A 27071-nucleotide genomic window follows, 5' to 3' on the forward strand; every position below is an offset into this window, starting at 1 on the left:
CCCCGCAATACACGTACCCTACTCACACTGGCAAAATCATGTGAAAAGTGCACTCGCGTACCCCGGAATGCATGTTTCCCACTCGTGCCGGCAAAATCGTGTGAAAAGTGCACTTGCATATCCCGGAATACAGGTACCCCGCTCGCGGCAGTGAAATTGTGTGAAAAGCACACTCGCGTACCCCAGAATACATGTACCCTGCTCGCGCCGGCAAAATCGCATGAAAAGTGCACTCACATAGGTCGGAATACATGTACCCCGCTCGTGCCGGTGAAATCGCGTGAAAAGCGCACTTGCGTACCCCGAAATACATGTATCCCGCTTGTGCCAGCCAAATCGCGTGATAAACACACTCACGTACCCCCTGATTCGCGCACCCGTGTGGTGAGGAGCTGCATGTATCTCCTGCAGGCAGCCCACACCACAGGGGACCCCCCTACACCCGTGACCATGGCCTGCAGGCAGCCCACACCACAGGGGACCCCCCTACACCCATGGCCATGGCCTGCTGGTAGCCCATCACCCCTGACCATGGCCCGCAGGCTGCCCACACCACAGGGGACCCCCCTACACCCGTGACTATGGCCTGCTGGTAGCCCATCACCCCTGTCCATGGCACGCAGGCAGCCCATCACCCCTGACCATGGCACAGAGGCAGCCCACACCACAGGGGACAGCCCATCACCCGTGACCATGCCCCGCCGGCAGCCCACACCAGAGGGGACCCCCCTACACACATGATCATGGTCCGCAGGGAGCCCATCACCCCTGACCATGGCCCGCAGGCAGCCCACGCCACAGAGGACACCCCATCACCCTTGACCATGCCCCGCAGGCAGCCCACACCACAGGGGACGTCCCTACACCCGTGACCATGGCCCGCAGGCAGCCCACATGGCACCATGCACCTGCGAGCCCCGACTCATGTCCCCCCACCAGTGACGGGCACCTGCCAGCAGGCCCCGACTCATGTCTACCCAACCAACACATTGTCACAACATTCATGCATGCACCAAATGTCCACCCAAAATGCAACCCCACTCTGCCCCCCCACAGTGCAACTCCACACCCATCCATTGTCCCCACTTCCCAGTACAGGCCCCATGGCATGTCATTCACAGAAGCATACATGCATGCACCCAAAGACACGGCCAACATGACTACACACCACCAACACATGACTGAGGCAATGACGACAGACACATGCACCAAACTAATGAGAGCAGACACCACAAATATATGAACAGATGAAAATGTATTAAATAACAAATTTCACAAATGAAAACCAACCATGGCAAGGAAAAATAAATGAATATGAACTGAACTGAAATGCAAATTCCAAAAAAATGTGAATAAAGAAATGCGAAACACCTCCAAGTGCTCCATGTCCAGAAAAAAGAAAATCAGAATCCAAAGGGTAAATTTAAAAAAAAACATTCCATCATGGGTGTGAAAAACATAAAAGAATAAAGTCCCCAGTTCCAGAACTATGTACAATGAAAGTTCTCAGGGTCCATGACCCCAAAACCAAATGAAACCTAGTAAAAATCCTACATAAATACAACTATGTACAAAAACTGGAGCAATGTCCATCTACTCAAAAATAAAAATAAAATGAAAGGAAACCTAAGCCTAATGAACTATATACAATGGCGGCAGGCTAGTCCTATGGCTCAGCTTCCTCCCCAAGAGTATTGGCCAGGGCATCATTGAACTCCGAGTTTATGGCCCAGAGGCGGGACTGCGCCCTGTACTGGAGGGCTTACAGGGATGCTGCCATGCTCTCCTCCAGCTCCCTGTAAATCTCCACGAGGAGCTCTGCCCGCCTCAAGGCTTGCCGCATAGAGTTCTCCGCCCTGACCATGGTGAGCTATGCCCTCTCTGCCCGCCGCCGCTCTGCTCCTATCTGCTGGCCCAACCGCTGCCACACAGAAGACACACTTTGTCCAGGGTCCTCCTGCCCATCGGCCGATGCCTGCCCCCGTGATGCAGTCTGCCTGGAGGCCTGACGCCTCTCACGTCGAGCCTGCTGTCGCCTTGATGCCAACTGCCTCTGCCACCACGACTGCCCCAGGGAAGATGGCAACACCCGGGGCTGTGGTGCATGTGCCCTGCTTGATGGTGCCTGCACAACCTCCATTGCCAGGGGTCCAGTTGCTTGGGTGACCACCTCTGCTGGACCTCTGACTCCCGACTGTGGCAGGGATGGGATCTCCACCAGCGTGGCTGTGGTGGCTTGGGCAGGTCCACAGGGGGCTCTGGTGGCATGTGGGCCGGAAGACGACATGGAGTACGACTGGCGCATAGTGTGTAAAGAGGAGGAGAAGGTCACAAGAGCGCCCCCTGCACATGGAGGAAACCCTCGACAATGAGCCCTCCCAGCCAGTTCACGTTGGCACACACCTGTTCGTGATGACGCGTGTGGTCCCCCCAGGAACCACGCACATCATTACGAATGCCGCGTGTGCGCAACGCTATACCAATTAGGACTGGCTCAACCCTGTCACGGATCGCCACATCCACAGGTAGAGGAGTGCAAGTTGACATGGGCGTCCCCACTACCTGCGGACAGGCCTGGGACGGGGCATCCCTGCTGGTGCATGGTGATGCAGTCTCAGTATCAGGGACAGGATTAGCCACAGTCCCCTCCGCGGCGACCCATGCTGCCTCCTGCCCCTGGACTGCACCAGTGGAACCACCCCCACCAGATCCCATGTGTGAGTCTGATGCAGCCTCCTCCTCCTCCTCACCCACCACCGACCTGGATGCCTCTAAACCGTCTTCCGCTGTGGACAGCCCCTGTGTAGGCTCACCTGCCCCTACCGCTGCCGAGGAGCCCACTTGCAACCTCTGCCTCTTGGGCATCCCCTCGGCAGGCCCGGCCTTGGACGCGGCACCAGTCCCCTTGCTCCCAGAAGATGACATGTCCGGGGAGGGTGACTGGGCGATGCGTCCCCGCCTGGTGGAGGCATCCCCGCTGCTCTGCTCCACAACGCGGTCTCCGACCTCTTCCTCAGTCGCCGCTATAGATAAGGAGAGATTGAACACAAGCATCAGGGTACTGAAAAGTAGTCTGCTAGACACAAAGCAATTGCACATGAGTGGCACTGTCAAACGTGACTTCCATCATCAACCTCCACAACACATGGGTCAGTGCAAGCAACACACATGCAGAAACAGGCATGGCACATGCAACAGACATTTGCATCATTGTCCAAGGCATCGTTGGAACATCCGATGGGGGGCTGGACGTCACATGCACCATGGGACATGCTGATCACATGCACACACACCACCGAACTGTCATGCATCTGGCCATGTCTACCTCCTGACACAGTGGATTCATGGACAACTAGGCCGCATCAGTGAATTCACACATCGTGATGGTCATGTGTCATGCATCCATGGCGTTTCCTACTCACACACACACACTACTCAGACACACACACATGTACACCATGCAAGACCATGACAGTGACATCAGCATTCATGTCTCACACCCCAAACATGGCCAAGTCCAGACACAGGCATGCAAACATTTCTGCATAGTCACGTACTGGTGCACATCATGCATTGCAACACAGACACCATTGATGTGGAACAGGCTTCAGTGGACTCACATGCAGCACTGTCATGGCCCTGCACACAGACATACATACAGGGGCATGCTAGACATGAGTCCACGGTGTACACTCCTGCCACACCTCAACATGCATTATACTGGACAAGAACAAATGGACACTTACCACTCGACTCCAGATGGGTCTGCAGCTCGAGGACCTGGTGGTGAAGCACTGGGCATGTTTGTTTGTTTGTTTGTTTATTGATTTATTGTGCGCGCCGGACCCTGAGGTAGCAGGGCGCATGTGACAAGAGGGCTTACAGATTGGTTACAGAAGTTACACGTTTACAGTAGTTACAAGTTTACAGAGCATGGTAGAACAATTTTCTTGGCTCCACAGGATGAAAGTTAGGCAATAGAGTACAAGTATAACGGTATGCTGACAACAAGTCAGAAGGCTGACGTAACATAATAGCAAATCTACATCAGGTATAATACATGCGGTAGGAGCGTGGGGAGGATGCGGGTTACATAGCATTCTCAGTGATCCATTTTATTGTGTTCTTTCTAAATTTGTTGAACGTTAGGTCAGATCTGAGTGCTTGAGGTAGGGAGTTCCACAATTGAGCTGCCCTAACTGGGAAGCTGGACCCTCCAATAGTGGACAGTTTAAATCTGGGCACTAGAAGGCAGTTGGGGCTGGTTATTCTTGTAGGTCTAGTAGAGTTTTTTCTAGTAAATCGTTCTGTTAGGTAGCTAGGAGCTTTGTCGTTTAAGAATTTGTGGATGAGGGAGGCAGATTTAAGGTTGATTTTTTCTTGGGTAGAGAGCCATTTATGTTTCCGTCTTATTTCAGAAATATGTGCTCTTCTGGGAATACTTAGGGCCGCTCTAAGTGCATTATTTTGGAGCACTTGTATTCTGTTGATGGTTTGTTTAGATGCCCCTATGTAGAGGGAATTACAATAATCTAATTTTGAGAAGATAAGGGCTCTGGATAGAATTAGGCAACTGTCATCGGATAGGAATTGTTTCCCGGCTCGAATTAATTTACATGTATAGGCCGTGGATGAGGCCAGTGAGTTTACCTGTTGGTAAAGGATAAGGTCGAATCAAGATAGAAACCTAGTGTTTTTACTTCTCTGGCGACCTTGATAGTATTCCCATCGATGATGAATGCTGAGTAATTAGGGTTGAGTTTAGAGATCCGAGCTGTGGTGCCCAGGATGATGAGCTCTGTTTTGTCATCGTTCAAGCATAGGCCATGGTTGGCCATCCATGCTTGAACGATGCTATAGACTCTGTTCACCAAAGCCAGATCTTCCACATAATCCCCGGTAAGTGTTAGGAGAATCTGGGTATCGTCTGCGTAATTGGTGTAGGTGATACCCAGATTGTCAAGATCGTCAAAGAGTGGCTTGGTGAAAATATTGTAGAGTGTTGGCGAGACACAAGATCCCTGGGGCACTCCACAGGTGATAGGTATCGGATCTGCTGCTGCTGTGGGGGAGAACACCCTCATGGTCCTGCCACTAAGGAATGACTGTATCCAGACTATAGCCTCCCCTGAAAAGTGGGCCGCAGAGTCCAAGTGATTATACAGGACTTTGTGGTCCACCAGGTCAAAGGCGGCTGAGAGGTCTAGTAGGAGGAGTGCTAATTTAACCTCGTCTCTGAGTGAGTCTATTTGGGCCTTTAAATCGATAAGGGCAGTCTCTGTGCCATGTTGAGGTCGGAAACAGGATTGGCGGGCGCCAAGGAGATGGTTCACCTCAAGGAAGTTCTGAATTTGGGTATATGCTACCTTATCCAGTATTTTTAATATGAAAGGCACAGTGGTGATGGGCCTGTAGTTTGTGGGAATGTTAGGGTCCAGTGTTTGTTTTTTCAGAAGGGGGAGTACCCAGGATTCCTTCAGGTTACGCGGAATTGTGCCAGTAGTGAAGGAGGCATTGATGAGTTTGGTGATGAAGGGAGCTAGATCTCTAGCAGCGTCCTTGATCAGTTGTGCTGGGCATTGGTTGCCTTTGCAATTGGATGGTTTAAGTGCAAGAATAGTTTTCTCTACCTCGAGCACTGAGACCTTAGAGAAGTTAAATTGTGTGAGTTCTTTGGGTTTAGGTGTAGGTGTTTTGTTTGGGGGAAATTGGGTTTGGGCTGATAGTGTAGCTTTCTTTAGAGCAATTTTATTTTGGAGGTTGGCCACTTTGTTGGTTAGTGCCAGCTGAATGTCTGTGCACCAGGTTCTATCTTTAATAGAGTCATCCTGTACTGCAATAGGGGTTTCCAATTCTTTTAGAATAGAGAAGAGCTCCTTCATACTGGAGTTGGCTTGGGTGATCCTGTTGTTATACGTTTCTTGTTTGGCCAGGATGATATCATTTTTGTATTGGGTTGAGATATTTATTAGATTGGATTTATTTTCTGCGGTAGGATGTAGGTTACATACCGTTTCGAGTTTTCTTTTCTGTAGTCTTAGGTCTTTTAGGTGGGGTGTAAACCAGTAGTTGAGATGCTTTTTTGGTTTACTGTTCCTGAGTTTAAGCGGAGCAATGTTGTCGAGAGCATTGGTCATAGCATTGTTGAATTCCTCCACTAGGAGGCCTGGGTCAGTATGGTCTGGTACGGCTTTGAGATTAGGTAGGATATTGGGCAAGATATTGTCCGCTGTGATGTTTTTCTTGTTTCTGGTTAATGTGGGTACGGCGAGGGGGGCTGTTGGAGCAGTGGATCTTTTGGTATTGATAGTTAAGGAGATTAAGTGGTGGTCAGTCCATATTTGGGGTGTGATGGAAGTAATGGAGATGTTACAGTTGTGACTGGCAATCCAGTGGAGAGTTCTCCCTTTGGTGTGGGTGGACATATTCACTTTCTGCATGAAACCTAGTTCTGTCAGGATGTTGGCTATGGAGGTGGCCTGGTGATCATTGATATCATTGTACCCTAGGTTAAAATCTCCTAGCACTAGAGTTTGTGAGGAGTTTTTTAGCTTCTCAGAGATAACAGTGGTAATATCTTCATTGAAGGTGCTTATTGGGCCTGGGGGTCTGTAGAGGAGATGGATATTTAGTGTTTGAGAGTTGGCGGTGGGTAGTTTGATGGAAAGAGACTCGCAGGATTTAAGGTTAGGTGTAGACGTGATTCTCATGGAGAGATTGGTTTTGGCGATGATCGCTATTCCTCCACCTTGAGCATCTAGTCTGTCAGCTCTAAGGATAGTGTAGTTGTCTGGGACTGCTAATGTTAGTGCTGGACCTGCTGCCTCATGGAGCCATGATTCAGTAATGGCGATGAAGTCAAGGTCATTTTCCAGGGTAGTGTGTGCTATGTCTGTGGCATGAGCAACTAAGGATCTAGAGTTGATTAATGCGCCTTTAAGGTCAGGTTCTGGCTTTATAGTAGGACCTAGGTTGCCGGTGGTCAGTTGGTTGGTGGTAGGCTTGTTTCTTTTGGGGTGGGGTTTGCGGCTAGGAAGAACGGTAGTTTCCAGAGGTGGGAGTAGTCTCGGTCGAAGGTGATCCAGGTTAATGTTATATTTTTTGACCGGTTCGAATATTTTGGGTAGGCGTGCCCGGAGTCTGTGGTTTCTCTGTGCTATATTGCACGGGGATTTGAAGATAGGTTGCATATGAGAGGCTCCTAGGCCCTCTGGGGGCTGTAAAGAGGGCATGGAGATGTAGATAGTAGTAATAAATAGAGCTATCAGATTAAAGAATGATAATGGAGAGACTGGGGTTGGCAGGTGAGAGTACATAGTGTTGTGGCTAGTCGAACTGGGGCCTGCTATTACATGCATCGATCGAATATTAGATAGCATAGGGCTAGATATTCGGAAGAGTAGGCTAGGTATGGGCAAAATATGCTAAATGCAACAATCAAGTATTAGGCAACATAGGCTAGTCAAATATTGGGCAAAATAGGCTAAATGCAACAATCAAGTATTAGGCAAAATAGGCTGAATGCAGCAGTCAAATATTAGGCAACATAGGCTGAATGAAGCAGTCAAATATTAGGCAACATAGGCTGAATGCAGCAGTCAAATATTGGGCAAAATAGGCTAAATGCGGCAATCAAATATTGGGCAAAATAGGCTAAAAGCAATAATCAAGTATTAAGCAACATAAGCTGAGTGCAGCAGTCAAATATTGGGCAGAATAGACTAAATGCAGCAGTCAAATATTGGGCAAAATAGGCCACTACAAAATGTGCGCTCCATGACGCGCATTTGGATGTTGGACAACTGGTCCGGCCGCCCCACTTCTTCACGAGCTGCTATGAGGCGCCGGGCCTTGCTGTGGGTCCTGGACCTGATGTCCTCCCAGCGCTTCAGGACGCGGTGGTAGTTGCTGGATGCCACCCCCTCTGCATTGATGGCCTTCACGATGTCCATCCTCCTCTGTCCTTCCTTGTCATGGCGCAATGTTGGTGAGAAGAGGGCATCATAAAGCCCCAGGACTTGCTCCACCAGGATGCCAACTTCATTTGCAGTGAAGCTGACAGCCCTCTGTCTGTCTGCTGGGGGCTTGCCACTGACCCCGGATGGTGTTTTGTCCAACATGGCAACCCCTGAGGCAGGTGTGGGTGGGCAACTGGGTCCTGGGGCTGGGCTGTGGAGCGATGGTACACCAGTCGGGAGTCTTCTGGGTCAGCAGAGGTGGTCTCAGGAACTGGATCCCTAGCAATGGCTACTGTGCAGGCACCAAATAGCAGGGCACGTTGGCAGCAGGCAGGCTGGCAGCAGCAGATGGCTCGTAGGAGGCTGCTCGGGGCTCTGGCGGGCAGGTAAATGGCCTTCTGGGCAGGAGCGTGGTCTTCCGTGTGTTGTCGCGTGGCCAGCTTGATGCAGAGTGAGTCCGCATGTGAAAAAAAGGTTTATAGTCATTCCATCAACAGCCAAAGCAGCTAATGCCATACCATCTAAAAAAGCATCTAAAAAAAAGCATCTAATGCGTTTTTTTCTTTTATTTTTTAAATGGTGTTCTCCCCAACCCCCCCTTTTTAAACGTACAAACCCATTGTTATTAAACTAAACCCTTTACCATCTAATGCATTAGATGTTTTTCTTAGATGCTTTTTTTTAGATGGTTTGGCTGTCGATGCTTTGGTTGTCAATGCAATGACCGGATACCGAAAAAACAGCACGTCAGCGTGTAAATAGAGGAAAAAAGGCCCTTAGCGCGGGCGTTGCCTTTGCCAGGGGTTAAAGGTCCGTGTGGGTAAGCAGTTCGCTGTACGTGCTTTTCGTGGAGACCGACCGCATGTGTTTCTTCTTCTTGTGGGTTCACATGCAATTACTTCACAGAGCTTCAAGTTCGTACCTCTTGTTTTGGCGGGGGTGTTGCCTATGCGCACACGCGTGTGTTTTTTTTTCCATGCAAGGCAGAGGGTGAGCCACCCACGCTTATTTTTCCCACTGTGGTTGCCCCTGTGTGTTGCACACCCATTTTCGAGGTCAGAGTATCCCGCGTGTTCCACACGTACTTATTTTTTGTGTCCCTGGGTGCCACAGCATACTGCGGGAGGTTTATTCCACGCACGTGGGCTACTGGGGGTGCATGCACGTTTATTATAGTTTTCTGGGGTGCCTGAGCGTTGCGTGACACGTCTTTTATCACCACGGGTCACAGACAGCCTTGCAGGAGCACAGGGGTGCGTCTAACATCACGTACCCCACCCCCTTCACCCCAATTGCCCAGGACAATTGTTGTGTGCACCTCCCATTGGCAATATACCATATGTGCCATGGTTGGGAGGCCACCAAAAGGGAAGGGCAGCAAAGTTGGGTGACCTCCCAAGGCTGGGCGTGGTGGGGCACGTGGTCGGGGTGGCCAGGGAGTCCAGGCAGTTCACAGAGGCCAAGGTGGACGCGGAGGGGGACGTGGCCAGGGTGTACCACCGGGGCTGGATGTCCAGCAACTAGCTGGGACAGCCATGCCAACACCCCCAGCGCCTCAGGGAGATACTTTTGCTGCAGTCGTCCCCAGCTCACATCTGACCCCACAGCCCGTGTCATCTGCTGGCATGGGCCACCAGGTGGTGGAATCTGCAGGTGCAGCCGTGGCAACCACCAACCAGGCTCTGGGTCATCCAGCGCAGCCTGCCTTGGCACAGGACTCCCAGGCAGATTTTCAGGTGAGGAAGGCCAAGCCACATGTGTCCAAGGTAGCTGTGACCAAGGCACATGTTCCTGGGGCAGTTTTGACATCTGCTGCCCCAACCAGCCAGGACGTGGGAGCTGCATGGGCAGATGCAGCCGACACCACCCCGGCAGTGAGTCTGCCAGCCAGGACTCTGTCGTTCACAGCCCTTGGCACTGAGGCAGTTGTGCTGCTGGGTCCTGGCAACAGCACCGAGCAGCAAATCACACAATCCAGGCCTCCGTCCTCATGCCAATTCCTACTCACATTGGCCAGTCCACCACCGCCACTGCCCCAACTGACCAGAGTGGCATTTGCCTTTCAGGGTCTGCACAACCGGCCAAGAGGAGGAAGCGCCACATCTGGTCCACTGGCAGTCCGTTGCGGATGATGTCAATGCAATGGGATTTTAGAGGCGCACAGCTCAGGAATGCTACAAGCGTTGGACTGACCTCCGACGCTGTGCAAAACAAAAGCGGGCCTCTAATTACACCCTGACTCATGGAACTGGCAGTGAGGAAATCGCTGCAGAGTTCATCGATCGGGGACAGATCCAGGGAATGGGAGAGATGCCCGATTATGACGCAATGTCCAGTGAGTGTTGATGCGTGTGTGTCCATCCCATGTGTGTTCTGCTTGTGTGATGTGTTGTGATTGACTGCCAGTTCAGGCATGTGTGACACATGCAATGGTTTGCTGAAATGTGATTGTTGTCATGCAGTCTGCATGCAGAACATGTACTGCACATAGGGGCAGTCCTCATCACCACACATGCACCCTACTTACATGCAAGTCACTCGGCAGCCTCTCCTGTCCATGTACAGGCTCACTGACATGTTTGCATATAGCCTGTGGTGTAGTTCCACCCAACACTCAGCCTATGTCGTCACATGACTGACGGCTATGTGAGGTCACCCTGCAAGCTGCTCCTCCTCACGGGCATGCTTTCTTGCCTCTCCACCACCCTGCACCTCACTGTCTCCATGGTACTGGCGGTTTCCATGTTGGACTACTGCTATGGCCTGTTCCCCTTTCCTGTGTGCATGCACACTTCCCTGTGCAACCCTGCCATACCTGTGCTGTGGGGTACATCCTTTGTCCTTGATGCAGAGAGTCTCACTTGGACCGTGCAGATGGCACAGGCTCAGGGTGCACATGAGTGATCATTCATGGACCATTGCATTCCCTGCAAGTGCCTATCGGTCAGTGGCAGGCACTCATACCACATCTCAAGTATTTTAGCCGCCTCATGGTATTTGCTCATCCATGTCATGCTCACTCGGGGTCACTTCAGCATCATGCACATGTTTATGGTGTCCTTGTCTGTGTCGGGCACAGGCCTCCTTCTTTTACATCCACCGTGCTTCCAGGCGACTGGTGTTGTGGCTTCTGCCTGCATAGTTGTACTTGTGATGGTTCCTCAAGTGTCCTGCTTTCTGTCCCCCCTCTCATCTGCTGTGGTCTCAGTTGCCTCAGATGATGCAATTGACACCTGCAAACACTAACTGCAACTTCACAGTACTGTGGTCAGTCATTCACAGCCCTGCACTGGCTCCCTGCCATTCCCCGGGTGGGTGTGGGGGGTGCAGTTCATCCCTACAACCAAGTGCCAACACTTTGCACATGATGACTGCACTTGCCCTTACAGTGCCGTCATGTTACATGTCACATGTCATGTCACAAGATTGGCATCACTACATTTCTGGTTTTGTTGATAGTTGAAGATGTACACATGTGCTGCACTGTACCCACGCACTTCTGAGCCATGTATCACCCTTCAACATGCCTATTCACGTGTGTGTTGTCGATGTGACCTGCCATGTATGTATCCATTTGCCTCTCTTCACTGTATTTCAAGGCACTTCCGTTGTTGCATCGTGTGCTTTTATTGATATTAATGTTCTTGTAGTGCATGTTGACATGCATTTTGCATGTGTCCTGGATACTTCTATTTAACTTAATACTGTGGCTATTTGGAAATTGTGCCATGGCTATGCTACCTGCCATCTCTTAGTTGACATCTGTGATTTTTGGCACAGATATATGCCGGCCTGAAGGTTGTGTGTGATGCAGTTGATATGCAACATGCAGTACATGTGTGTGTTTCGCATTTGACACACATCCTTGTCTGTTTTCAGGGTCCCCTTCCATTTCTTTGCCCACTGCATGCATGCCAGAGTTTGTGTAGTGTGTGACATGGCTGCCTCATGTGTTGGCCCTCGATATTGTGTTGTCTATGTGTGTGGTATGTGCTGCTGACATGTGTGCTCATGTACCTCTTTTTTCTTTACAGGGGATGATGCACCAGAAGCAGTGGAGGAGGAGATGGCAGACAGGATGGAGGGTTCAGGTCACCTACCCTGCACCAGTGGTAGTCGTGGGGTGGTAAGCCACAAACATCCCCTGGTGCTCCAGGCCATCCTGTCCAGGCCTGCCTCTGGCTACGGCTCTGAGGATCTCTCTGAGTCTGAAGTTGATTTGGATGCTCATGAATACATGCCGTCGACGGTGAGTGATTCTGCAATGGATTCTGTTCTGTCCACCACACCTGCAGTGGGGGTAGACCCCTCAAGGAGCCAGTCAGTATTGGAATGTCGGCCTGTGGTGGTTATGGGTGCAGAGTCACACTCCACACCAGTTGCTCCTGTGCCTGAGGCAGCAGATCGACAGAGGAATGCAGTCCTTCAGCCGCAGGCTCTGCCGGCACAGCAACAACCACGTCTCCTTGGGCCCAACAGGCGTGGTGCCCGGCAACACAGTGGCCATGCGCCACCCGGGAACACTGGGTGGGAGCAACCATGTATGCCATTGCACAGCAACAGGGGGGAGCAATTGAGATGTTGGCTCAAGGTGTGGAACGTGTGGCTGATTCCATTCTCCCCCCTGATAGGCAGGTGGAGCTCCAGCAGAAGGCAACGCAGTCCATGTGTCGCTCGCTCAGGCTGGGCACGGAGGCGTCCAACAGGGCCCGCCGGGCTCAACTGGTGGCTCTGCGCTCAGCTAATGCTTCTGACACACATGCCAACAGGGAAGCCCTGAGGGTAGAACATGACTCCGTCAGAAGTAATCTGGCTGCTCTCATCATGGGCCAGGAGACACGGGCAGAACAGAGGATGGTGCAGCTGAAACGCACCCTCTCGGCTCAATACCATGCAATCCGAGAGGAGGTCCATCTGTCACGTGAGGCCTCCCTGACAGAACTCTGTGTAACATGTGAGTCCTTGCAGTCCTTGTTCATCTTCGTAGTATTACTGTATTTTAGACGTCTGATGTCTTTCGTGGTTTTTAAGTTGAACAGATTAATGACAGGATGATTGACGTGAGGGTGGAATGTACTTTTATTCTTCATCTCCAAATAGTCAGATTTGGGTTTTTTGTCCTCCTAAGTCTGGTAGACCATCAAAGAATACTTTGAGCTCCATTTTTCTGATCAATTTGAAGTGATTAACTTCTTCCTCAAAGACACTGGAGTTGTTAGTGGGAATAAAGGAAATCCCTAAATTCAATGTGTCCATCTGACTTTTAGTGAGAATTGTGTCTAAAATACAGTAATACTACGAAGATGAACATAAGGAGTCATCAATTAAAACTCATTAAGGAATTATCAGAGGATATCACGGTCACACTTAAACCAGCAGACAAAGGTGGAGCTTTAGTCATGATGGACACTAACTTTTACAAAGATGGCAGCCTCAGACTTCTACACCGCTCAACATACCTACATCGTCCTGGATAATGACGCCATCATGTCTATCAGCACCATGATTAAAGAAACAATAGACAAAGCTCACAACGAAGATTGGATTACTGAGTCCACAAGAGATTTTCTCATTAAAAGATTTCCTATCACGCCAGTTTTCTACGCACTTCCTAAGGTGCATAAAAATCTCAGACAGCCGCCCTTTCGACCAATAGTAGCTGGTACTGAAAGTATTTTTCATCCACTTGCCATCTATTTAGATAAGGCTCTTCAACCATTGGTACAAAAAACCACTACCTACTTAAAAGATACTGCACATTTCTTACGGTTACTAAGGGAAATAAGAACTGATGAAACGGATCTAGTACTATTCACACTGGATGTGAATAGCTTATATACATCAATACCCCAGCAAGCAGGAATAGAGGCCCTGGAATGGTTTCTCCTCAGGCATAATACTACACTCATCAACCAGGTCTTTGCAATAGAACTGATTAGGATCATCCTGTATAACAATTACTTCAGATTTGACAGCAAATATTATCTTCAAATATCCGGTACATCAATGGGTTCTTCGGTAGCCCCATCCTATGCAAATATATTCATGTTTCATTTTGAACACCATCACATTTTGAACAAAGAACCTTGGAAAAGCAAATCAAATTCTGGAAACGTTTCATAGACGACATCTTCGGCACCTGGCAAGGGACCGCCGATGAATTAAAAGAGTTCCTCTCTTACATAAACAACTGCCATGAGAACATCACCTTTACATTAGAAATTGGAACACCTGGAGTACATTTTCTAGACGTACAAGTTGAAAGAAGAGACACAGAATTTTAAACGAGAATTTACAGAAAACCAACAGACATCAATAGTGTCCTACACTTTGGTAGCTTTCACCCACTCCATCTGAAAGACAATGGCCCTCATTACGACCCTGGCGGAAAGTGACTGACCGGACCGCCACAGCGTAAATAGCGTTTCCGCCATTGCACGATGGAGCAAAGTGCGGCCCATTCCGACCCATCGGGCACGAGCACCACGCCATGGCGGAAGTGCAAAGTCCGCGATGGCGGAAATGACCCCAAAACGGCCCACACCGCCGCCGTACGGCGCCCTAGGTGCAATACCGCCACCCATCACAGCGGACACCGCAGTGAGCGCCAACCGGAAAGTACGGATCACCGTAAATATACGGAAACGGAAGTAAAAACATGGGCCCGGAACGGGAAACATCCCGCCGTACACCTATAAAACCACAAAATCCACACAACCACTAAAAACACTACCCTGAGTCACACCCCAACCCGTCATCCACCCTAGCGAAACCAAGAAAAATGGGAAAAGTAGCGAAGAAAGCGTGCGACCGCAAGCGGCAGGTCCACTTCTCCCGTGAGGAACTCACCGTGCTAACAGAGACCCTCCAGGAGAATGCTGCCGTCGTCTTCTCCACGCAAATGACCAGGACGGCACTTGCGAACAAGAAGGCCATATGGGCTCTGGTGGCACAGCGGGTAAGTGCGGTGGGGACCGCACCCCGCAACCCACAGCAATGCCGAAAGCGATGGGACGACCTGCGGATACCCGTCCGCAGCATACTTTCTGCCAACCGCAACATTGCCACAGCCACCGGGGGAGGTCCTGAATCACCCATCAAGTTGACCCCCTGGGAAGAAATCTGTGCCTCCACCATCGGAATGGAGAGCATAGAGGGAGTCGGAGGGATGGAGAAAGGAGTGCAGACATCCGAAGATTCAGGTAGGTGGGCCAAATAAAACAATGCTAAATCCACAATGTCCAATCATGTGAAGTACCATGTGTCCACATAGTGCAACAGAAACACATGTCCAGGAGAACGTCCACACACATCGGCCTGATAGCGCACTTTAAAACTCACAATAAATACATAAATAATTAAAAACCCCTAAAACACCCACTACACGTGCAGCAGGCACACCCTAACTGCAGGCTGCCAAACAACTGCACCCTCACTCCACACACAAATGAAAGCACCTCCAAGGCCCCGACCCAAATCACCCTCAGGTACCACCCCAATGCATGTGATACAATGCCATTCCAATACCCACAGACCCATTAATAACCCTCGCCCTCCTTTACTCCACCACAGGGTCCGATCCAAACGACGAGCATCAGGACACCCCTACCAGCACACCTGCAAAGAGGGCCAAGACCAACGGCCAAAGACCCTCCACCTCAGCTGCACGCATCAAGACACGGCAGCAGCACAAATCAGGTGGCAGCACAGAGGAGGGAACATCAACAGGCACCCCAGCAGCCAGCATGCCCACAACACCACCACCACAGGTCCCCCCAACGGATGCCACAGAAGGCACTGCCTCTGGTGGCAGCAGCACCATAGGTGACACCCCATTGATGGCAGCATGCTCCGACACAGAAGACGGGGATGTCGAAGTCAGATCCATCCATGACCTGTCCCAATCCCCCTGTCTGTCCCATCCCGTACAACATGAGGATACCACGCAGGGGCACCCACAAGACGACGACTGGCCATCCCCCACAAGCCCTGTGGCAAGGCAACATGAGGTCAACAGCCCCTCTGTGACACCCCCGCAAATGGCCATGGCCCAGCAGAGGCAACAGTCCCTCGACCAGTTAATCGTGCAACAGCAGCAACTGGCCACGCTCCTCAAGGACCATGCCGATGAATGTGGGGGCACTAAGGCAGACATAGAAACATCAACTGAGACACTTAGGGCAGAAATGGAGAGAAGTACAGAGACACTAAGGGCACAAATGGAGAGTAGCACCGAGAGCCTGAGAGTCCAAATGGAGAGTAGCACCGAGAGCCTGAGAGTCCAAATGGAGAGTGGCACCGAGAGCCTGAGAGTCCAAATGGAGAGAAGCACCGAGAGCCTGAGGGGGGAACTGCATGCGACGTCCAAAGACGTATGTGCCGAACTTGCCGCAGTGCACCGTGTGCTCACTGAGCTCTCACAAACACTTAGGGACATGCATGGACGTGAGCAGGCAGAGACATCATCCGTTGCAAGTTCCGTCCAGGGCAGCCCCCAACGTAGATCTGGGAGGAACCTGCGCTCCACAGGCAGGGGTGCCCCTGATACCCGCAGAGGGGGCTTGCAATAGCGACAGCCCACTGACAATGAGCATCTTGGACACTGGTGTTCGGGGGGGAGGTAGGAGGGTGGAGGGGGTGTGTTGGGCTCACTTGGGTGGCGGGTCGATAGGGTGTTCAACATGATATCACATATGCCATAAACAGTGCACGATCAACCAATGAGATGTGTGGACAATGATCTTTGTGTACTAGGCCATCATAGGCGTACAGTCCATATTGTGCATGTACCAGACACACACAGTGCCACGAGTGCCGTGTCCATGTAGCAGCCACCAGGCGTGAGTGCTAGAAGCATGCATCAATGAGATGCTGACGAATGTCACGGCCCTCCGGTGCCTCGCAGACTCCTTGAGGTGCTGCCACATCCCCACCCTCATCATGACCATCTTCAGGTGCTTGCAGTTCTGCGTCAGGGGGCATGGGCACATTTCTACGTACGCACATGTTGTGGAGCATGACACATGCCATGACCATCTTTGCAACCTTCTCATGGTGGTACAGGAGTGCCCCGCCAGACCTGCTGAGGCAGCGGAAACGAGTCTTCAGTAGGCCGAATGCCTGTTCAATGACTACACGGGTACGTGAGTGGGCATGGTTGTAGTCCTCCTCATGCTGGTCCCGTGGGTTCCGGACTGGTGTGAGGAGCCATCTCTTCAGTGGATATCCAGCATCACCTGTATGTGGACGATAAACGTATGATGTGGAATGCCATTGCTACGTACGCACACCCCCCCCCCTTCCTGCCAGGTCATTGCCGAATCACATACCCCACATTATCATGCATGTAATGAGACTCACCGAGTAGCCAGGATCTGTTCCCTGCGTGTCGCTCCATGTAGCGTGGTATAGTAGAGTTCCTCAAGACCATAGAATCATGGGTTGATCCAGGGAATCGGGCACAACAATGTGTAATGATCCTGTTGGAGTCACACACCATTTGTACATTCAGGGAATGAAATTGTTTTCGGTTGCGGTACTGGGCCTCCATGGCATGTGGGACGACCAATTCCACATGGGTGCAGTCGATGGCACCAATGCAACCCGGTATGCCGGCAAGGGCATGGAATCCCACTTTTGTGTTGGTAATTTCCTGCTCCGAGCGTGGTAGAGAGATGTAGTCGTCTGCGTGCTGCAGGAGGGCATCGAGCACTTGCAATAGTGTCCGTGAGAACAGTGGCTGAGAAATGCCATGCAACTGTCCGACTGTGTGCTGGTAGGTGCCTGTGGCCAGGAAGTGGAGTACAGACACCACCTTCAGTAGGGGTGGGATGGCGGTTGGGCTATCTATCATGCTGACAAGGTCAGCCTGTGTCATGTCCACAATGGCGGCTATGGTGTCCCGGTCCAAACGGTAGAGGGTGTGGATCTGCTCAGCAGTGAGGTTGAACGGATGTGCTCGGAGGCGTGGGATTGCGGGCTGCCTGCGTGGTGGTAGTGGCTGTGCTGGCGGCCCTTGCTGGCCCTGCCTTGGCCTCCTCCTCCTCCTGCGTCCCCTCCGTGCGGCCGGTTGTAGTTGGTGTTCGTCTTCTTCTTGGAGTTGGAGTACTTGCAGTGCTATCAGGTCCCCCAGGGCCAACATCGCGAGTCATGCCGGTAGCATTTCGGAGTGGGTGTGGTTGTGGGAGGAGACTGGGTGTGCAATTTATGTGTTTTCAGGCTGTATGGCCTCCACCTGTGGTGATTCATTCCACCTGTGCAAGCTGCTCTCCCCTTTGGCCGAGCACGTCCCGCACACAACGCTGCAATTCGAGGAATGGCATCTTGCTATTGCAATCATGTATTTGTACCCGATGGCCGTGTAACATTTGTTGATATGTACATTCGGCTATGGTCCCATTGTTTCACATACAATCTTTGCAGTCGCGAAGAGACTTGTGATGGGTCAGTGGAACGTAGTACTCGAGTAACGGTGGGCCCTCATGCATCACTGTACCGAGTTGCACCGACGGGCGGGGCGTCCCATTTGTGGGTGAAGGCAGTTGCCATTTTCACACACAGCCGCACTAGATGGATTAATTTGTGATTTCAAACGGCCACAGATGCCTTTTCGACGTGATGTTGCAAATGAGGAATTCGAAGGGCGGCGCTTTCGGTTTTCAGCTAGCGGCGAGGAGATGCCCACAGGTCTGACTGCAAATATAACGTTCTATTGTTCAATGTCCTTGAGACAGGGGCCATGGCAAGGATGCAATGATTGATATGAATAGTTTGGGATGCGCAATAGCGACGTGGGCGATGAGGCCGGACGTTCCCAAATACATGTTACTTCACAACACTGGAATTACGGGCTGGGGCACTGTGGATTTTGCAGGCTGCATAACGCACAGACTCAATGGATATTTCTAATGTTATGTGAGTAAATATTCAGGAGTTTTTATACCGGGATGAGGGAATGATGAATGGATGCATGGGCAGATGATTTGATACAGAGTTTGCCATGTACAGGGCTTCTTGGAATCTATCCGCCTCCCCTGCGCTATGTGATGCAGGGCTGCCATAGTGGGACCATCGTCTATCTGGCCTTGTTGAGCCCTCCCTGTCTCGACGCGCCTTCAGACACTTGTGTCCATGCACGTTAACATTCCCATCTGATGGATTCTGTTTTGACAGACGCATGCACAGGTACACTCGTTTGTGATGGTGTTTACACCTCGATATAGATGGTTATGAGTCGCAAGTGGTTTTGGGGTGGTGATGATCCTTTGGAGTGGGCTAGCATGCATATGGCTGTGGATTTAGTGTGATCATTGAAGTGAGTTGTTCGAATGTAGTTCTGATGGCCATTCTGTTCTTTTTCTTTTCTTTTGGTTGACAGGTATCTCCTCCCCTTTTGCCACTGCCATCTGTATGCCACTCCTGCAGATGGCTTTTACTCCCGACACCTGCTGCTTCGTGTTAATCAGTGGAGCAGCATTACAATCTTATGGGACGATCGCCAATGGGCCACATGCCCTTACGCAGTACTGGTGGCTCGGAGCAACATTTCGGCCTTTCAGCTGGACTAGTGCCTCCCCATTGGGACGGCCCTGCGGTTCTGTGCGCTTCCATGTTGCCTTTTCGTACGTGAATGTGGCTCTGTGTACCATGATGGAACAGGGCGTCACACAAGTAGTAGCTGGTCATTTCTTGCGGATGCAGCCCACAATGGTGAAATGTGTTTTGGAGTTCATGGCCTAATGGCTGTATGGGCTTGGTGATTTTGTTGTGCATTAAATTTCTATTCTGATATGGGCCGTGTAGCGTTCTTCTTTGCGAGTGATGTGGCATATTCCTATTTGGGGAGCGATGTATTGTGAGGAGATCTGCATTGGGTTCCAGCTTCGGAGTTTAGTTGCGTGGTACTGTGCTGGGCGCGTTTGCCTACGAAGCCCAGTGAGGTCAGGGATGGGGGCTGCCAATATGACAGTTTGAATGTTGTCATGCTCAGGGGCGGGGGATTGGGTTTTGTGTAACAGATGCCGGTCAGCCAGGTGGACTGGTGGAATGATGTGATTTTCGGAATATTGCTGGTCACAGGTGCCTGTGTTTGCGTGCGTTTCTGGGGGGGGACTGTGGTCATGTCCATTGGAATGGCTTCTGTATTCGTGCCATCTGTGCCCTGCAGCTCCCATTGGCCCCTATTGTGAATCTTTTGTTCGTTGGCATGCATGGGTGACTTGTACATTTCACTGGTTGCATTGTGACTTCATTGCACCTACGGGGAGTTGTACTTTGTGGGCAGGGAGCGGTGTACAGGCACTCAGTGGGGCCGTTTACGGTTGATTCGCGATGCCGTACTTCTCACCATGGCGGAATGGTACTTTCCGCCATGCTTGATGGCGTTAGGTACATGTCCGCTAGGGTCAGAATTCGCGTACCCTTGCGCCATGGTGGTATTTACGGTTTGGCATGGCGCGCGCGCGCGTACTTGGTGCAGTTAGCGTTGGCGTTCACTACGGTGTCGCTAATGGCTTCGTACTTTGCGGTGACGGGTCATAGTCGCACCGAGCGCTATTCGATGGCGGTATTGCATTTCCGCCATCGTTTTTCGATTTCCGCCAGGGTCGTAATGAGGGCCAATCTACCCTTTTCTCAATTTCCTTGGTTGAAAAAAATCACATCAGATCCTACAGAATTACTAACAGAACAAGAAATCATGAAAGACAGATTCAAGAAAAGAGGATTTCCAACGGAAATAATTGACAAAACATTAGTACGAACTAACGCTATACCCAGAGAAGATTTACTTCAGGACAAACCCAAGAAAAACACGAGACTCATTCACACCTTAAAATACTCCAGCCAAAGTTTCCAAATCAAGAGAATAATCAACAAAAACTGGGATCTGATAAAATCAGATCCAAATCTGAACAGATTATTCCCCGACCCGCCCATGTTAGCCTATAAGAGTGGCAAAAACTTTAAAGATAGTCTAATTAGGGCAGAAAGAATGAAGAAACCAACCCAAACCACATTCAGAAAACAGAAGATGGGAACACATGCCTGCCTCAACTGCCAACACTGCTCCAACCTCATCAAGGGGGAACCACATAAGACACCCTAATAGCGGTGAAAAAATAATGCTAAAGGACTTTGCCACTTGTGAAAGTAAAAATGTGATCTACGGATTAAAGTGTCCATGTGGAAAATATTACGTGGGCAAGACCACCCGCAAAGCATGTGAGAGATGGACGGAACATAAATCCAATATACGAACGGGCAACATTAAATCCCCAGTTGCCAAACACTTCAAAGAAAATGGACATAATATATCTCAATTGAGACTAACCAGTACTAGTACTAGAGGTGCTTCGAACAGCCCCAAGAGGGGGAGACTTAGCCAAACGATTGGCACAAAGAGAATTATTCTGGATCCATAAATTGGATGCCATGACTCCATTAGGCTTAAACGAAGACTTTTACTTAGGTCCATTCTTGTGAAATACCCAATGTACTAACCAAATTTAGTCCAATATACACTTATGTAAGTTACTTAAAAAAAAACGAATGATACAAAGTTTCCAATGTAACAAAGGTGAACTGGTTACTCATTAGAGTGTAAGTCTCCCATCATTGAGACAGACGTTCAATGTAGAACATTGTATGTAATGATATATGTACCCATGCATATTGTACATATATACAAAGGTTTCCATGAAATATCAGGGTGATGTAGACTGTAAGCCTCAAAACAACAGGCGAGTTGAATCAGAAAGTGTGAGCCCGAATGGACTTTTAAAGGAATACACCTGCTTTAAGCAGTACCGTTGCAAAGGACTACAAGTATGTTTTTTCTAAACTTTTGTACAGGTGAAACATTTGTACCTACACAACCACATTTCCCAGAACCACTAGTATGTTTTTTTACTGTTGTTTGACATCTACCTTACTGTAATTCCATTTGAGACCTACTCTTAGGAACACCCATGAACACTATTACCACTCGAAAACTATTCCAACTCTGCTCTTATGTTTCTAAGGGATCTTTCTATCCCAAGAAGTCCGTCCGCTCTGACGTCTTACCTACCTTTCAGAACTTGATCACTTCCATACATTCTTAATACATTTTCTACCTTCGTATGTTTTGTTGCACTCGCCACTAACGTACACTACTCTTCCCGATTTTTTGTTTACAATAGTGACGTCACCTGATGCCACTGCGTGGTGACATCATAGTCAAGCACCATTACTTCAGTGTGCCGCCCGGTACTCTTACTACGAGCACGGGAACGGACACGCCATTTCTCCTTTCTTGCCGGACTGAGAAGGTAAGCAGATCCTCCTCTGCACTACCTTGCTTCCTTAAACTACACGATCGGGCTCTAACGCCTTTTTCTACACATTTTAATCATTAGAGTACGACCCAGACGACTGAGAAGTCACAGCATCTCGTGTTCTGCCGGATCCTCCGGGTTGAGATTGTTGCCATTCTACCTTCACGGTGACTACTTTCCTTACCATAAGGGTAAGCACAAAAACCTTTTGAGACTAATATTCTTTTGTAAAGATACAGCCCGCCTCATATCTCTCAACATGAATAATCATTGATTAATAGCCACTCTTTCTCTTGTCAACTACCGACAATGACAATGATATCTCCCACTTGAATGCCTCTATTACACCGCCATTTGGCGGTCAGACCCTTGAATGCCTTTTTAAAAAAAAATATATAGAATATCTACTATTTGAAACTTTGAATTTGGTATATTGATTGTCGGACACACCTGATTGTCTAGGATAGAATAGACCGAACAACTTTATAGTTGAATAACTGAGTGAATATGTTTACTTTAATGATATTTACCTAAGCCAGCAGTACATTGGGTTCTTTCCTGATGAGAATGCATGTGAATACAATATATTGAATTATGATTGACTTTGAATATATATTATCATATAGATAATTACACGTTTTGTTGAAATTTCCCTTTAGATGTGATACATTTTGTTCAATATGCCCCTGAAGAAGAGATGAACTTCTCGAAACGCGTTGGGCCAACTATAAATTATTGAAAATTAAAGAAACTGGAAATACCTACAATTTATGTGTGGAGGTTTTTCATTGAATACTAAAATGTGTTTTTGTGCTTTAAACTAAATAATAAGTATTGCAAAGTATGTACACACATATTTGGTGTATCTAAGTCATATTAATATTTGGGCTCTATTTGAGCTAGTGAAAGTGTGCAGGGGACAGTAGTTCCTCTATTAGGAACTTACTTTGTTTTCACTAGATAACATTTCCCAGAAGTGCACAGCATGCAACTCTAAATGCGAATCAGTTTCTATGGGTATCAGTGAGAAAATACAGATAGTTTTTGATCTCCGGGTGCAAGAGGCTCCCGTGCCAAACAGCCTCTTATTAAATAAACACACAGATCATCAAATACGGGTTAGAATAGCGGACAACTCAATAAATAGATGGAAATGAGGCCTGAAGTAGTAGTCCCCTACCAAGTGATCAGAACAATGACCATTAATTCCTGGCTTGACTAGACAGCGCACCTGATATTTCTGTAGTGCAGCCAGACACACAGCCAGTGTAAAGGCCACAGGCAAATTGGCAGACAAAGGTCTCAGGCCTGAGAATAGGAAGGGAGTTAACTTCTTTACACTGAATCATAGCAGCCCTCCCATCTATTCTTCCCCACCACACATTCTGGCATCACATTAAAGTGACCAAGGTCGGATGAGCAAATCAACTGCGAATTAGAATTGTGTCTGCCAACTTGGCCACTGGCGCATGGTGCCAAGCAATAAGGTAGCAGAATACAGCGCCTTATAGTAGGCTGACCTTAGGAGGAGCCATCAGTTAAAGAATATCCCATAGTGGTAGACGTCATGTATAAGATGTTGAGCTACTATATTCCCTTAACCAATGGTAGAAGATGTTTTCTTATCACTAACTATGACATCATGTGTTATGTATTTTGGACTTAAAAGCTTATGCTTTACATTGTAACATTTATAATGCTTTTTGTGTGTTTTCCTCGCTGATTCATGTTTGAATAAAGATGGGTATTGTTGTGCACTTGTATTTACTCAATTTTCTTGAGTTTGGTTATTTATTGATTATTGATTGGGACCACCTTAACACATCCCAGCTAACACAGCCACGATCCCTTCTCATCACCTAATTTGTTTTATTTTCCCTGACTAAATTGTTTATCCACTGGCTAATCCCACTTTTCTCTCCCCAAACCTTCTTCTATAGCCACAGATTAAGGTTTGATGACACCCTGGTGGGGTCACAATGTGCCACTGCTTGGACAATGTCAGGCACAGTAAGACCACTACGGTCATGATGGGCGCAGTAGAACTACTTACTAACAACATTCTAATCGTCCTGCCTGAAGAAATTGTGCAAGTGAATTTTTCTATGAGAAAATGTGAAAGTGTGATGAATGGCTAGAAAGTAATTGTTGGAGTTTAACCTTCTATGGAATCTTGCTACACCCTAAGACAGAAATGTGCTTATTTATGGAAAAAAACATTGTGTTCAGCTCTTTAATTCTACATTTGGCAGGGAACTTGTAAGAGAATTCAACATGCCAGATGTCCGAGTCAGGACTATGCCCTGTGCAAATGAATCGGGATGAGACGTGAATGGCACAGGTCCACAAGTGCTGGCGTTAATGTGACCAGAGAACGTCACAGGGTGACCAGAACCCGAAGCAGGGTGACCAGTAACTAATGTATTGTGATCACAAAATGGGGGGGGAGGGCAGAGTGGCCAGTGAGTATAATAGTGTGAGCATGAGTAAGACAGGGAGACCACTAAGTGACCAGTTAGAAGTTGGGAGGACCACTGAGTGAAGCAGTAAGGTCAATGAGTAGGGAGAGGTGATCAGTGAACTTGAGTGGCAAGTCTGCAGATCAGGAGTTGCCCTGTGCATCTCAGATTTCCTCTGGCTACTTCATACATGATTTGCAAAGCCTATAAGTACAGCAGTTATAAAGCTTTGTGAGATATCCCTGCAATGCCCCCGGGCAAATCTTTGAAAATCTCAATTGCACATGAGCATCCAGTATGCACCAGGCCACTCCAGATTTGCTCCAGTTGTAGGCTTTGTGTATGGAGCTAATGTAGCAGAAGCACATCTGAAATGCTCAGGGCATTCCATGATTTGCACCAGTTCAAATATTTGCAAATCGATTTAACACACACTACTACCTTGGATGCATGCATACTCAGCTGCCCCTATTAGTTTACTTTCCAAATGAGTCATATGGTCTGATTTCGGGGTTTGAGATATGCACCGTTATTAGTTTCCATTGTATTCCGATGCTCATATGGTACGAGTTATGTTTTTACCGACTATCAGGTTCACAAGGATTGTCGCTTAAGTCTGTCAACGTCCTCTCCTCCTCACCTGATTCACTGGCGCTGGACTGCAGGTTCTTGTCTCTTCCTCGTCTTTCAGTGCTTCGCTTCTTTTGGAAGAGATATGGTCTCCGTCAGAGGGAAGCCACTATGCCTGCCTTCTGATAAGTGGGCGGCTTGGGGCCCCTTCCCGAGGAAGCGACACAAGAGGAAAAAGTCTTGAACGGCAGAAAAAACCTCTTTCAGATGTTGATCCAGAAAGCTCTTGTTGAACTGAATCTTGTAGGTGGGTTTCCAGGTGTGAAGAACTGAAGAGTAAGTCTTTTTCTGATAATAGTGTGAACGTGGAGGGAACAGGTAGCCACCTCTGAGGTAAGTGTAGTAGGAAAAGCACCCAGTGGGTCAGTAGAGGGCCAACAGGAAATTCTGGTAGGCACAGGAAAATGGAAAGACCAAAGGGGGTCAAGGTAATTGAAGCCAGTGGGCCGGGAATCCCTGGATGTAAGCAGCGCTCGCAAGGGGAGCGAACAGAAGAGAATCCAGGCAAGCACAACGAGAGGGGAGACCAAAGAAAGCACACAGCGAAGCCGTGAGAGGGAAAGAGAGAGAGCAGGGAGAGGAGCGCAGATGAAGCCGCAAGGGAGAAACCAGAGAAACAATGCCATGTGAAAACAGGCACTGCGAAAGTGGCTGACCGGGAGAGAGACAGCGCAGCGGGACTCAGCGAGAGCACAGATGAAAACAGAAAACACTGTCAGCACCCAAAGTGGAGAAACAAACTGGTGTTGCAACGCTCTGAACGACTGCTACCGACTGACTATAGGCAGTCCGGCAGTGGCCATGACGGAAAACAACTAGACCATCAAGGCACGTTGCGAAGGAAGCGTGACGTGCAATTCAATGGCGCTGTATCTCCATAGCTTCCACAAGCACCATTCAGACAGGCACGTGACACTGACGCACATCTGTTATAATGACATAAGCCTCCACACATTTAATAATGACTCGTACATGGAGCTTAGGTGCGAGGCAACCTTCTTTATCTCTCGAACATATTCTGCCTAACCCAGCCCCTTCCATGTGATCTTCTCTTTTCGGTTACCCACCATAGCTGACATAAACAGCTGACATAAACAGACAGACAAAATGTCAAACATAGAAACAGGACACTAAATCTCCCCCTTACATAAATCAAAACATGGTATGTTATTCTATTTCTTCAATCCACCTTACTGGTTTGCGGATGATTCCATTTGACGGACTCAGAAAAACAGCCACATCAATGTCTGCAACTGTCATCAGTGTCCACGTCAGCATCCATATAGTCAGAGCAACTTTCTTGTGAGCTTACTATGTCAGTTGGCTCTTCATGAGCAGGTGTTACCTCAGCAAATTATTTGAAGAACAATGAATTTCTGGTGATGGGAAGACCAGAACCATCAGCCGAGACCATGGACCCTTGAACTGCTGTCACAGTCAATGACTTGGGATCAAAAGCAGGCACATCTTTCTGCTCTTGAGGTTGGCGGATTAGCACGGAGTCACCCACATATATTCTTGATTTCTCGGCTCTTGTTCTCCCACCCTCATAACTCTTCATTTTCCTTTTGCTTGTGTCATCCATCATCCTGGCTCCCTGATTCAGATCTGCACAGCTCACTGAATGTGCCACCTGTGGCAGCCTTGTTCTTACTACTCTGCCAAACATTAGTTCTGATGGACACACTCCCGTTGAGCTGTGTGGCGTG

At 49.0% G+C, this 27071-nt stretch overlaps 1 long non-coding RNA gene across 1 annotated transcript in view; it reads right to left on the bottom strand.

Annotated features, from left to right (window-relative positions):
* The window catches only part of LOC138581412 (uncharacterized), a 578201-nt gene extending 552032 nt beyond the window's left edge, over positions 1-26169 (bottom strand). Inside the window, exon 1 of the long non-coding RNA XR_011304546.1 lies at positions 25373-26169. This is a non-coding gene — a long non-coding RNA (uncharacterized lncRNA). The remainder of the gene's footprint in view (positions 1-25372) is intronic.
* Positions 26170-27071: the final 902 nt, after the last annotated feature.

The sequence above is a fragment of the Ambystoma mexicanum genome, chromosome 3p (genome assembly GCF_040938575.1).
Source record: "Ambystoma mexicanum isolate Mex_15411 chromosome 3p, UKY_AmexF1_1, whole genome shotgun sequence".
Classification (NCBI taxonomy): domain Eukaryota; kingdom Metazoa; phylum Chordata; class Amphibia; order Caudata; family Ambystomatidae; genus Ambystoma; species Ambystoma mexicanum.